Source organism: Trichechus manatus, unplaced genomic scaffold (assembly GCF_000243295.1).
Source record: "Trichechus manatus latirostris isolate Lorelei unplaced genomic scaffold, TriManLat1.0 scaffold00001, whole genome shotgun sequence".
Taxonomy (NCBI): domain Eukaryota; kingdom Metazoa; phylum Chordata; class Mammalia; order Sirenia; family Trichechidae; genus Trichechus; species Trichechus manatus.
In genome coordinates this window covers 11286670-11296497 of record NW_004443937.1, presented here as the reverse complement: position 1 = coordinate 11296497, position 9828 = coordinate 11286670, and the positions used below count along the sequence as shown (strand labels likewise).

Sequence of the window (9828 nt, the reverse complement as noted above, 5' to 3'; positions counted from 1 at the left end):
GATGCAGAACATTTTCTTAATAAGCTTTGTTATGCCAATTGACCTAGACGTCCCCTGAAAGCATGGTCCCCAGACCCCTACCCCTGCTACTCTGTCCCTCAAGGTGTTTGACTGTATTCAGGAAACTTCTTAGCTTTGGTTTAGTCCAGCTGTAAGTGCATGAAAATTTTTCACTTAACTCCACAATGTTTAGTATTTAATTCCCCCCCCTTGAATCAAAGAGTAAATTTGCCCCTGCAGGCAATCATGCCATGCGTACTCTGTAACTTCCATATCCCCAGCATGCATGTCCTAGTTTGAGAAGCAGAAGAACTTTGCAGTTCCAAAAAAAAAAAAAATCCACAAACTGATGAGATTCCTTCACTTTCCATCCTGTCCAATTACCCCATGAACACATTAATATTTCTGCAGCAAAATCTATGAACAATCACACTACATGAGATAAATTTTAAAAAGACAGTTTCATATTCATTCAGAGAAGTTTTGTGTGAAGTTTGTGCCAAAGTTATAAAAAAGCTTTCAGTTTTCCAAACTTGTTGGATTTTAGAATTATAGATATGGAGCTGTGGACTGGTAATAACTACACAATAAAATGCAAAATGAGTGCTCTACACGAAAAAGTGATAAAAATCAAGAAGCTGGAGAAGAACATGGAGCAAAGCAGTGAGAGAGCTTAGTGAGGAGACAGGCACTGCGTTATATGAAAGGATGGGTAGGGAGGGATAGGTGGTGGGGGCGAAGGAAGAAGAGCAGAGGAACGGCTGTGGGGAGAGCAAGGGGAGCCTGAGACTGCTGTTTTTAAGTAGACGGCCTGTACTTGCAAAAGCTACGCACAGGAAGCAGCACATTTACGTGGGGAGAAAGCAAATGCAGAAGGCTTCAAACTGGAGGCTGAAGAACACTGGAGTGGGAAGCCAGCAACAGCTTTGAACATGAGACTAAATGGGCAGCTCCTGTCAGGAGGTGAGATGAGAAGGCAGAAAGGGACAGGAGCTGGTTGAATGGACATGGGAAATCTGGGGTGGAAAGGAGGAGTGTGCTGTCACAGTACAGAGAGAGCAATTAGGGTTATATAACAATGTATGTATAAATTTTTGTATAAGAGACTAACTTGAAATGTAAACTTTTACTTAAACTATAGCAAGAAACAAAAAAAAAAAAAAGAAAATCATACATCATGATCAAGTGGGACTCATATCAGGAATGCAAGGGTGGTTCAACATTAGAAAATCAATCAATGTAATTTACCACATACATAAAACAAAGGAAAAGACCACATGATCATCTCAATTGATGCAGAAAAGGCATCTGACAAAATCCAACACTCTTTCTTGATAAAATGTCTCAGCAAAATAGAAGTAGAAGAGAAATTCCTCAACATAATTAAGGGCATATATGCAAAACCAACTGTCAACAGTATTCTCAATAGAGAAAGGCTGAGGCCCTTCCCCTTGAAAATACAAAGAGACAAGAATACCCATTATCACCACTCTTATTCAATACTGTATTGGAAGTCTTAGCCAGAGCAATAAGGCAAGAGAGAGATAGAAATAAAGGGTATCCAAATCAGAAAGTAAGAAGTAAAACTATCCTTATTTGCGGATGACATGATCCTATACCTAGGAAATCCAAAAGAATCCACGAGAAAGTTTCTGGATCTAATAGAAGAATTCAGCAACGTTGCAGGTTACATCATCAACATACAAAAATCAGGTGGGTTCCTCTACACTAGCAGGGAGAACTACAAAATGGAAATCAAGAAAACAATACAATTTACAATAGCCCCCCAAATGATAAAATACCTAGGAATAAATGTAACCAGGAATGAAAAAGACTTATACAATGAAAACTACAAAACACTAGTATAAGAGACTAAAAATGACCTACATAAATGGAAAGACTTTCCATATTCATGGATTGGAAGACTTAATATTGTGAAAATGTCAATACTACTCAAAGAGATCTATAGATATAATGCAATCTAGATCCAAATCCCAACAACATTCTTTACTGAAATGGAAAAACTAATCACCAACTTTATACAGAAAGGAAAGAGGCCCTGAATAGCCAAAGCATTATTGAAGAACAAAGTAGGAGGCCTCCCACTCCCCAATATCAAAACATACTATACAGCCACAGTAATCAAAATGGGCTGGTACTGGTTCAACGATAACCAAAAAAACCAAATCTGTTGCCGTCGAGTCAATTCCGACCCATAGTGACCCCACAGGACAGAGCAGAACTGCCCCATAGGGTTTCCAAGGAGCAACTAGCAGATTCAAACTGCCGACCTTTTGGTCAGCAGCCAAGTGCCTAACCACTACGCCACCAGGGCTCCAACATACACATAGACCAGTGGAAGAGAATCAAAACCCCAGAAATAAATCCATCCATCTATGAGTAACTGATTTTCAGCAAGGTGTCCAAGTCCATTTAACAGGGAAGAAACAATCTCTTTAACAAATGGTGCTGGCAAGACCCACATGCAGAAAAATGAAACAGGACCCATACCTCACACCATACACAAAAACTAACTCAAAATGGATCAAAGACCTAAATGTTAAAGCTAAAACGATAAAGTTCTTGGAAGAAAATACAGGGACAAAACTATGGAACCTAGTTTTTTAAAAAAATAAACTATCAAACACAACTATTAATACACAAACAGCAGAAGTCAAATTAGATAACTGGGACCTGATGAAAATGAAATACTTATGCACATCAAAACACTTTATAAAAAGAGTGAAAAGACTACCTACAGACTGGGAAAAAAACTTTGGAAATGACATATCTGATGAGTTTAATCTCTAAAATATATAGAAAACTTCAACAACTCAACAACAAAAAGACAAGCAACCCAATTAAAAAATGGGCAAGGGACATGAACAGACACTTCACCAAAGAGGACATTCAAGGCACCAACAAACACATGTGAAAGGGGGGAAGGGGAAACGATTCTGTAAACAGTAGACACTTGCTATCTGGTGACGGAAAATATAACACCAAATGTGGATGAAGTGTGCACAGCATGACCAAGATAAATGATGTCACTAAGAAGTACACAAGAAAAAAGGACGTTTTTGGTAAATGCTATGACATACACAACTGTGCAATAACAACTAAAAAATAGGAATGTGGTTACATGTGTATGTATGTATGCCATATAAGTGTATATGTGTGTATATATGTGGGCATATACAGATGTATCTATAACCAGGTGCATATATATGTAAGTGTATACATCAATATGTAATCACGTATATAATAAAGTACATAGAGGACACAAACAGATACTTCTTAGACTTAACCAAACACCTCGTAGGATTGGTTTATGGGGTCTGAAGGCTTAGGACCTGCAGTGCAGTGAATTACTTAATATGGCCCTTCCAGCCATGGTCTTGTGACTCCCACAAAATGACTGGGTGGGCCTATGCAAATAAGGTGCTTGTGGCCCACCAAGGGGACCGGACAACCTGCTAATAATGCAAATAAGGTACATGGAACCTTTGTAGAGGATTGGTCAGTTTTGCCATCCTGCTAGGTTTAAAAAGAGCCAAATACAGACAGCAAGGGGGGACCTCACTATCAATAAGAAGAGTCAGGAGTGGAGCGCAACCTTTGGACCCAAGGTCTCTGCGCTGAGAACCTCCTAGACCCAGGAGTCAGACAGAGCTGTACACCACAGATGACGAGAAGCAGTAGCAAGCATGGCAGAGTCCAGCGGTAGAGAAACAGTAGCAGCAGAACCAGAAGAGCAGTGCAAGATGGCACAGTGGACTTCCTGGCCCACAGAGTGTGGTGGCTACAGTAGGTGTGCCAACCTATGGAGTGAGAGAGCTGAGTGCCTTCAGGCAGTAGGCTTGCTGGTAGAGTGGGGTGCCTCCAGGCACTTGTTGGCAGAGCTAGGCTCACAGAGTGAGAGAGCTGAGTGCCTTTGGGCAGGAGGCTTCCTGGCAGAGTGGAGTGCCCCTGGGCACCTATTGGTGGAGCTAAAGAGCTTTGTAACATTTGCCCAGGCAGGGCAGAGGCCAGGCTGAAGGCCAAGGGAGAGGCCTGCCAGCGGCAACAGCCAAGAAGAAGCTGTCCTGATTGAAGAACTGTATCCTGAGTTGTTCCTGCTACTTCCAGTTGATCCTGATCCTGAATTGTAACCTGTTACTTCCCTGATAAACCCCATAACTGTAGGTATGGTCTGTGAGTTCTGTGTGGCCACTGCAATGAGTTATGAAACCCAGCAGAGAAGTAAAGAGTGCCACGGGAAGGATGGCTGGTGTTAGAATTGGTAAAAAGGTTGGAGAGAGGAGGTATGTGTGACCTCCACCTCATAGAAATCAGCCTTGGGCTGATGTTTATGATGATTCTCCTCTCTCCCCCTGAAATCAGAAAAAGTCTGATGCTATGCCGCCATATTTACAGGACCATAGTCTTGAGGTACAACTCAGTCAACTGGCATAATATAGTATGTAAAGTTTATATTTTACATCCTAGCTTGATGAGTAGCAGCTAGGGTCTTCAAAGCTTGCAAGCGGCTATCTAAGATACAACCATTGGACTCTACGTGTTTGGAGTAAAAGAGAAATAAGGAAACCAAAGTCTCAGAGAAGAAACTAGTCTACAGGACTAACAGTCTACATGAACTACAACCTCATCTACCTGAGACCAGAAGAACTAGATAATGCCTGGCTACCACTACTATCTTTCTGATCAGGAACACAATAGATGGATCCTGAGAGAATGGGAGCAAAATGTGGAGTAGAATTCAAATTCTTAAAAAGTCCAGACTTACTAGACCATTTGAGACTAGAGGACTCCCTGAGACTACTGCCCTGAGATACTCTTTAAACCTTGAATACATCTATTCCATAAGGTCATCTTTCAGCTAAATTACAGACTGGCTCATAAAATAAACAATATCATCCGTGAGTACTGCGCTCCTTTAAAAAATAATCTATATCAGACCAAACAATCAACATTTACTCAAAAGCAAAGATGAGAAGGCAAGGGGGCAGGGAAACTACAGTACTGGAAACAGAACAACCAGAGCAGAATTAATGAGACAGTTGACATACTGTGAAAAATGTAACCAATGCCAATGAACAAACTGTGTAGAAATTGTTAAATGGGAACCTAATTTGCTGTGTAAACTTTCACTGAAAACACAAAATATTTCAATTGGAAAAAAAAAGTCTAAGGATTTCTGAAGACCTGTATTAGAGCAGAGGAAATAAGACTGGAAAAGAAGAGGCCATCATCAGAGACTTGTTTGTTTTTATTGCAGTAAATATATATGTAACAAAATATTTGCCCTTTCAACATTCTTCACATGTATAGTTAGGTGACATTGTATTCATCATGTTGTTCAGCCATCATCAGCATGCATTTCCAATTTTTCCCATCACCCTTAACAGAACTGACACCTTTGAATTATGATGTTGGTGAAGAATACTGAATATACCATGGACTTCCAGAAGAATGCACAAATCTGTCTTGGAAGAAGTACAGCCAGAATGCTCCCTAAAAGCAAGGATGGCAAGACCTCATCTCATGTACTTTGGACATGTTATCAGGAGGGACCAGTCCCTGGAGAAGGACATCATGCTTCATAAATTAGAGGGTCAATGAAAAAGAGGAAGACCCTCAATGAGATGGATTGACACAGTGGCTGCCAACAATGGGCTCAAGCATAACAACAATTCAAGGATGGTGCGGGATTGGGCAGTGTTTCATTTTGTTGTACATAGGGTCTCTATGAGTTGGAACCGACTCAACGGCACCTAACAACAACAACAACTTAACAGAAGCTCAGTGTTCCCTAAGCAATGAGACCTCCATTCCCCCTCCCATGTGCCCCTGGTAATCACTAATAAACTTAGGCCTATATCCACTTAACCCTGGTGGCGCAGTGGTTAAGAGCTTGGCTATTAATCAAAAGGTTGGCAGTTAGAATCCACCAGCTGCTCCTTAGAAACCCTACGGGGCAGTTCTACTCTGTCTTATAGGGTTGCTGTAAGTCGGAACTGACTCAATGGCAATGGGTATGGTTTTTTGGTTTATATTCACTTGCCTATTCTAAATATTTCATGTAAGTGGGATCATGTATTTGTCCTTCTGTGACTGACTTAATTTACTAAGCATGATGTTTTCAAGGTTCATTCATGTTGTAGCATGCATCAGGACTTCATTTCTCTTTATGGCTGAGTAATATTCCACTGTATGTATGTACCACATTTTGTTTATCCATTCATCTGCTGATGGATATTTGGGTTGTTTCCACCTTTTGGCTATTGTGAATAGTGCTGCAATGAACATTGGTGCACATTTCAGAGACGTGTTAAGAGAAAAGGTGACTAGACTTGGTGTGTTGGTATATTCAAACAATGAAAAAAGGAAAAAGTCCCTTAGGTGTCAAGCTATGACTGGCTTGAAGAATGGTAGCACCCCCAAAGAAAAGGACATGTGAGAGGCAGAGCCAGCTTCAGAAGGATAATACAACAAAGTAAAAGACAACTTCAGCTGGGGACAAAGTAAAGCAGATCAGTAGGAAACTAGGGGAGGCCCAAAAAGATGGATTTAGAGATTTAAGAGGCATTTACAGAGAGATAAGGGCCCTGGTGCCACAGTGGTTAAGCCTTACGGCTGCTGATCAAAAGGTGGGCAATTCAAATTCACCAGCTGCTCCTTGGAAACCCTATGGGGCAGTTCTACTCTGTCCTATAGGTTCGCTATAAGTCAGAATCGACTTAATGGCAACAAGTTTGGTTTGGTTGGGTTACAGAGAGGTAACAGCTAAGGGAGGTGAGAATGATCAGTTCTTAGAAGTATTCCAGAGAAAGAAAGGCCACAGCCCAACAAAATCCTAGAATACCCCCAGAGTTAAGGAGCAAAACAAAGAAATAAAACCAAACCAAACTTGGTGTTGTCGAGATGATTGTGACTCACAGCGACCCTACAGCGATCCTATAAGACAGAGTACAACTGCCCCATAGGGTTTTCAAGTAGTGGCTGGTGGATTCGAACTGCCGACCTTTTGGTTAGCAGCCGAGCTGTTAACCACTGTGCCACCAGGGCTCCAGAAGAAGAAACAGAATGCATAAAACAAACAAACAATACCAAAGCAAAGGGCTGAGGGGAGGAGGGAAAAGGCGCTGAGTTTCTGTTTGGGGTGATGAAAAACTTTTAGAAATAGTGGTAACAGTTGCAAGACATTGCGAATGTAATTGTCACTGAATTACACACTTAAAAGTAGCTAAAATGGCAAATTTTATGTTATGTACATTTTACCACAATAAAAAGGTAAAAAAATAAAACAAAAAACAAAGCCACAAAGCAGCTGGTGCACCACGACAGGTAACACAGTTTGAGCAGAGTGACAATGAGTGGTGGCAAAGGACACTGAAAGCGAGAGAGAACCAGGGCTGGTCAACGCCATTGGATTTTAATTTTTAAAAGGCACTCAGTAGTGGCTTTCAAAAGTGCAGTCTGATTGTAGATTGTTAAAAAGAGAACAGGCTGTCAGGGCAGGATCAGCACTGGGGAGTAACGGACTATGTCCCCAGGTAAGTTCCAGGGAAGAAGGTAGTTTGCCACTTCATTTCCAATGGGCGGCTGCTTTTCAACAGGCTTAATATGCTCTCCACATTTAGAAATGTGCTTTGGTAAAAGAAATCCAGTTATGAATTAATGAAATATTCACAATGGGGGCTTAACAAACTCAGAAAAACAAACAGCAAACAAGAGGTAAGGATTACAGTAATTAAGTGTTGTTCTATGTAATCGATGAGCTTAATGCATCACAAAGGACTGTGCACAACTGTTCTTAAAACTCTTACGAAATCACTTTCCTTCTCTTCATCTCCACCTCCTTCATGTGGATTTGCATCATCAGGCACCAAGCATCGCCTGGCTAAGGGCTTTCCAACTTTCAATCACTTGGAGGGCTTGCTAAGAAATGAGGATTCCTGGGCTCTAGAGCTGTTTGTGTTGGTGGGGGGAAGGGGTAGTGAGGGTGGCCAGGAGTCGGCTTGTATGACTATGGCCCCAGGTGATTCTGATTCAAGGCTGGTGTATCTGGATGTCTTACAGGGCACTGGCACTCTTACTTTTGGAGCCTCACCTCTACATCACATTATACGTAAATGTACCCCTGTCCTGTATTAATTATTTTTTGGCTTTTAGTTGTTGGGAAGGGTTTTTATACTTTTGCATTCTCACAATTTTCATCTCATATCTTCAATGGCCTTCGAAAAGCTCCTGGACTCTGTGCACTGTGGCCTCAGTGGCTAGTGGAGCTAGACCCTGATACAGGTGATCTGCGGCCCATACGCGGAGAAACACCGGGCTGGAACACTCTCACAGCCTCCTGCTCAGTTTCCTGGGCCTGCATCTCTCCCTCTCCCTCTCTCCCTCCATCATGCGGCTAGCATTTCCTTCCTACTGTGGGTTTTAAACGGGTTTCACGCTCAGTCTCTAAGTTTTAAGGAGCCCTGGTGACGCAGTGGTTAAGTGCTCAGCTGCTAACCAAAAGCTCAGCAGTTCAAACCGGACAGGTGTTCCATGGGAGAAAGATGTGGCAGTCTGCTTCCGTAAAGATTACAGCCTTAGAAACCCTACAGGGCAGGTCTACTCTGTCGTATAGGGATACTATGAGTTGGAACTGACTCGATGGCAATGGGTTTGTTTTTTTTTTCTGTAAGTTTTCCCAAAAGCAAAATTATTCATTTTATCAATTTCCACCTGTATGCCAATGAATCTCAGGACTCTGTTTCTACCCCTAACTTCCAAACAGATATCTAAATTGTCTTGTAAAGCTGGGACTGAGATTTCTTCTAGGCATCTCAAATTCAATAAATCCAAAACTGAACGCATCTTTGTCCAAAATTCTGCCCTTCTCCTGTATTTCTTAGTTTACTTAATAATATCACCACACATCCAAGGTAGAAACCTCAAAGTCATCTTTGATTTTTCTCTCTCACATTCAATAAATCACTAATTCCTAGAGGCTCAACTGTAAGCAGTCCTCTGGAATGAGACGGTCAGTCATTGAGTATTGACCGGGATGAGGCTCTGCAGTGGAGGTATTCACCTGAATTTAATTCTCCCAACAGCCCTTGGTCATGATAGTTCCAATTTTATAGAGGAAGAAACTGAGGTTCAGAGAGGTGAGAAATTCACATAAGGCTATGCAGTCAGGAACATGGAGAATGACGATTCAAGCTCCAGTGTTAATTTGAAGCCCGCCCTCCTTATACAACTTCCAGCTTCCTGCCCAAACCAGGTCCCCCACTCCACTCCCACTGCCACACATCAGCCCCATCATCATCACCTCACTCCTCAGCTCCTGCAGCAGCAAGCTCACCGGTCACTGACTTCAGTCCCTGCCTTCTCCAGACAAGATGGCACACTGCCACCAGAGCTCTTTGCCCACACGGATCTACACAGGAGGCTCCCTGTTCAAACAAACAAAACCTTACTGATTCTTTGCCTGCTAGTTTTCTCACCTTCTGCCTTTGCTGATGCTCCTAAGAAGCCTTTCCTCCTTTCTAGCAGGAAAATTCCGTCTCATCTCTTAAGGTCCTTATGAAGCTCTCATTAACACCCACACTCAGTGGGAATTAATGGCGCCTTTCTCCACGGTGACAAATGAAAATTTCCAGTAGAGTATTTTACCACCATGAATTGTACTTACTTTTTTGATAACCACATTTTAAGCTCTTTTAAATAACAGCAGCAGCAGCAGCAACAGTAGTAGTAGCAGACCACCAATCATCTGTCAGTTTGTCGTACTGCGGTGAATTGTGTGTTGCTGTGATGCTGGAAGCTATGCCACCA

At 41.9% G+C, this 9828-nt stretch overlaps 1 protein-coding gene across 3 annotated transcripts in view; it reads right to left on the bottom strand.

The window, feature by feature from the left end:
• The window catches only part of ATG7 (autophagy related 7), a 306857-nt gene that overhangs the window by 276009 nt on the left and 21020 nt on the right, over nucleotides 1-9828 (bottom strand). The window lies entirely within an intron of this gene.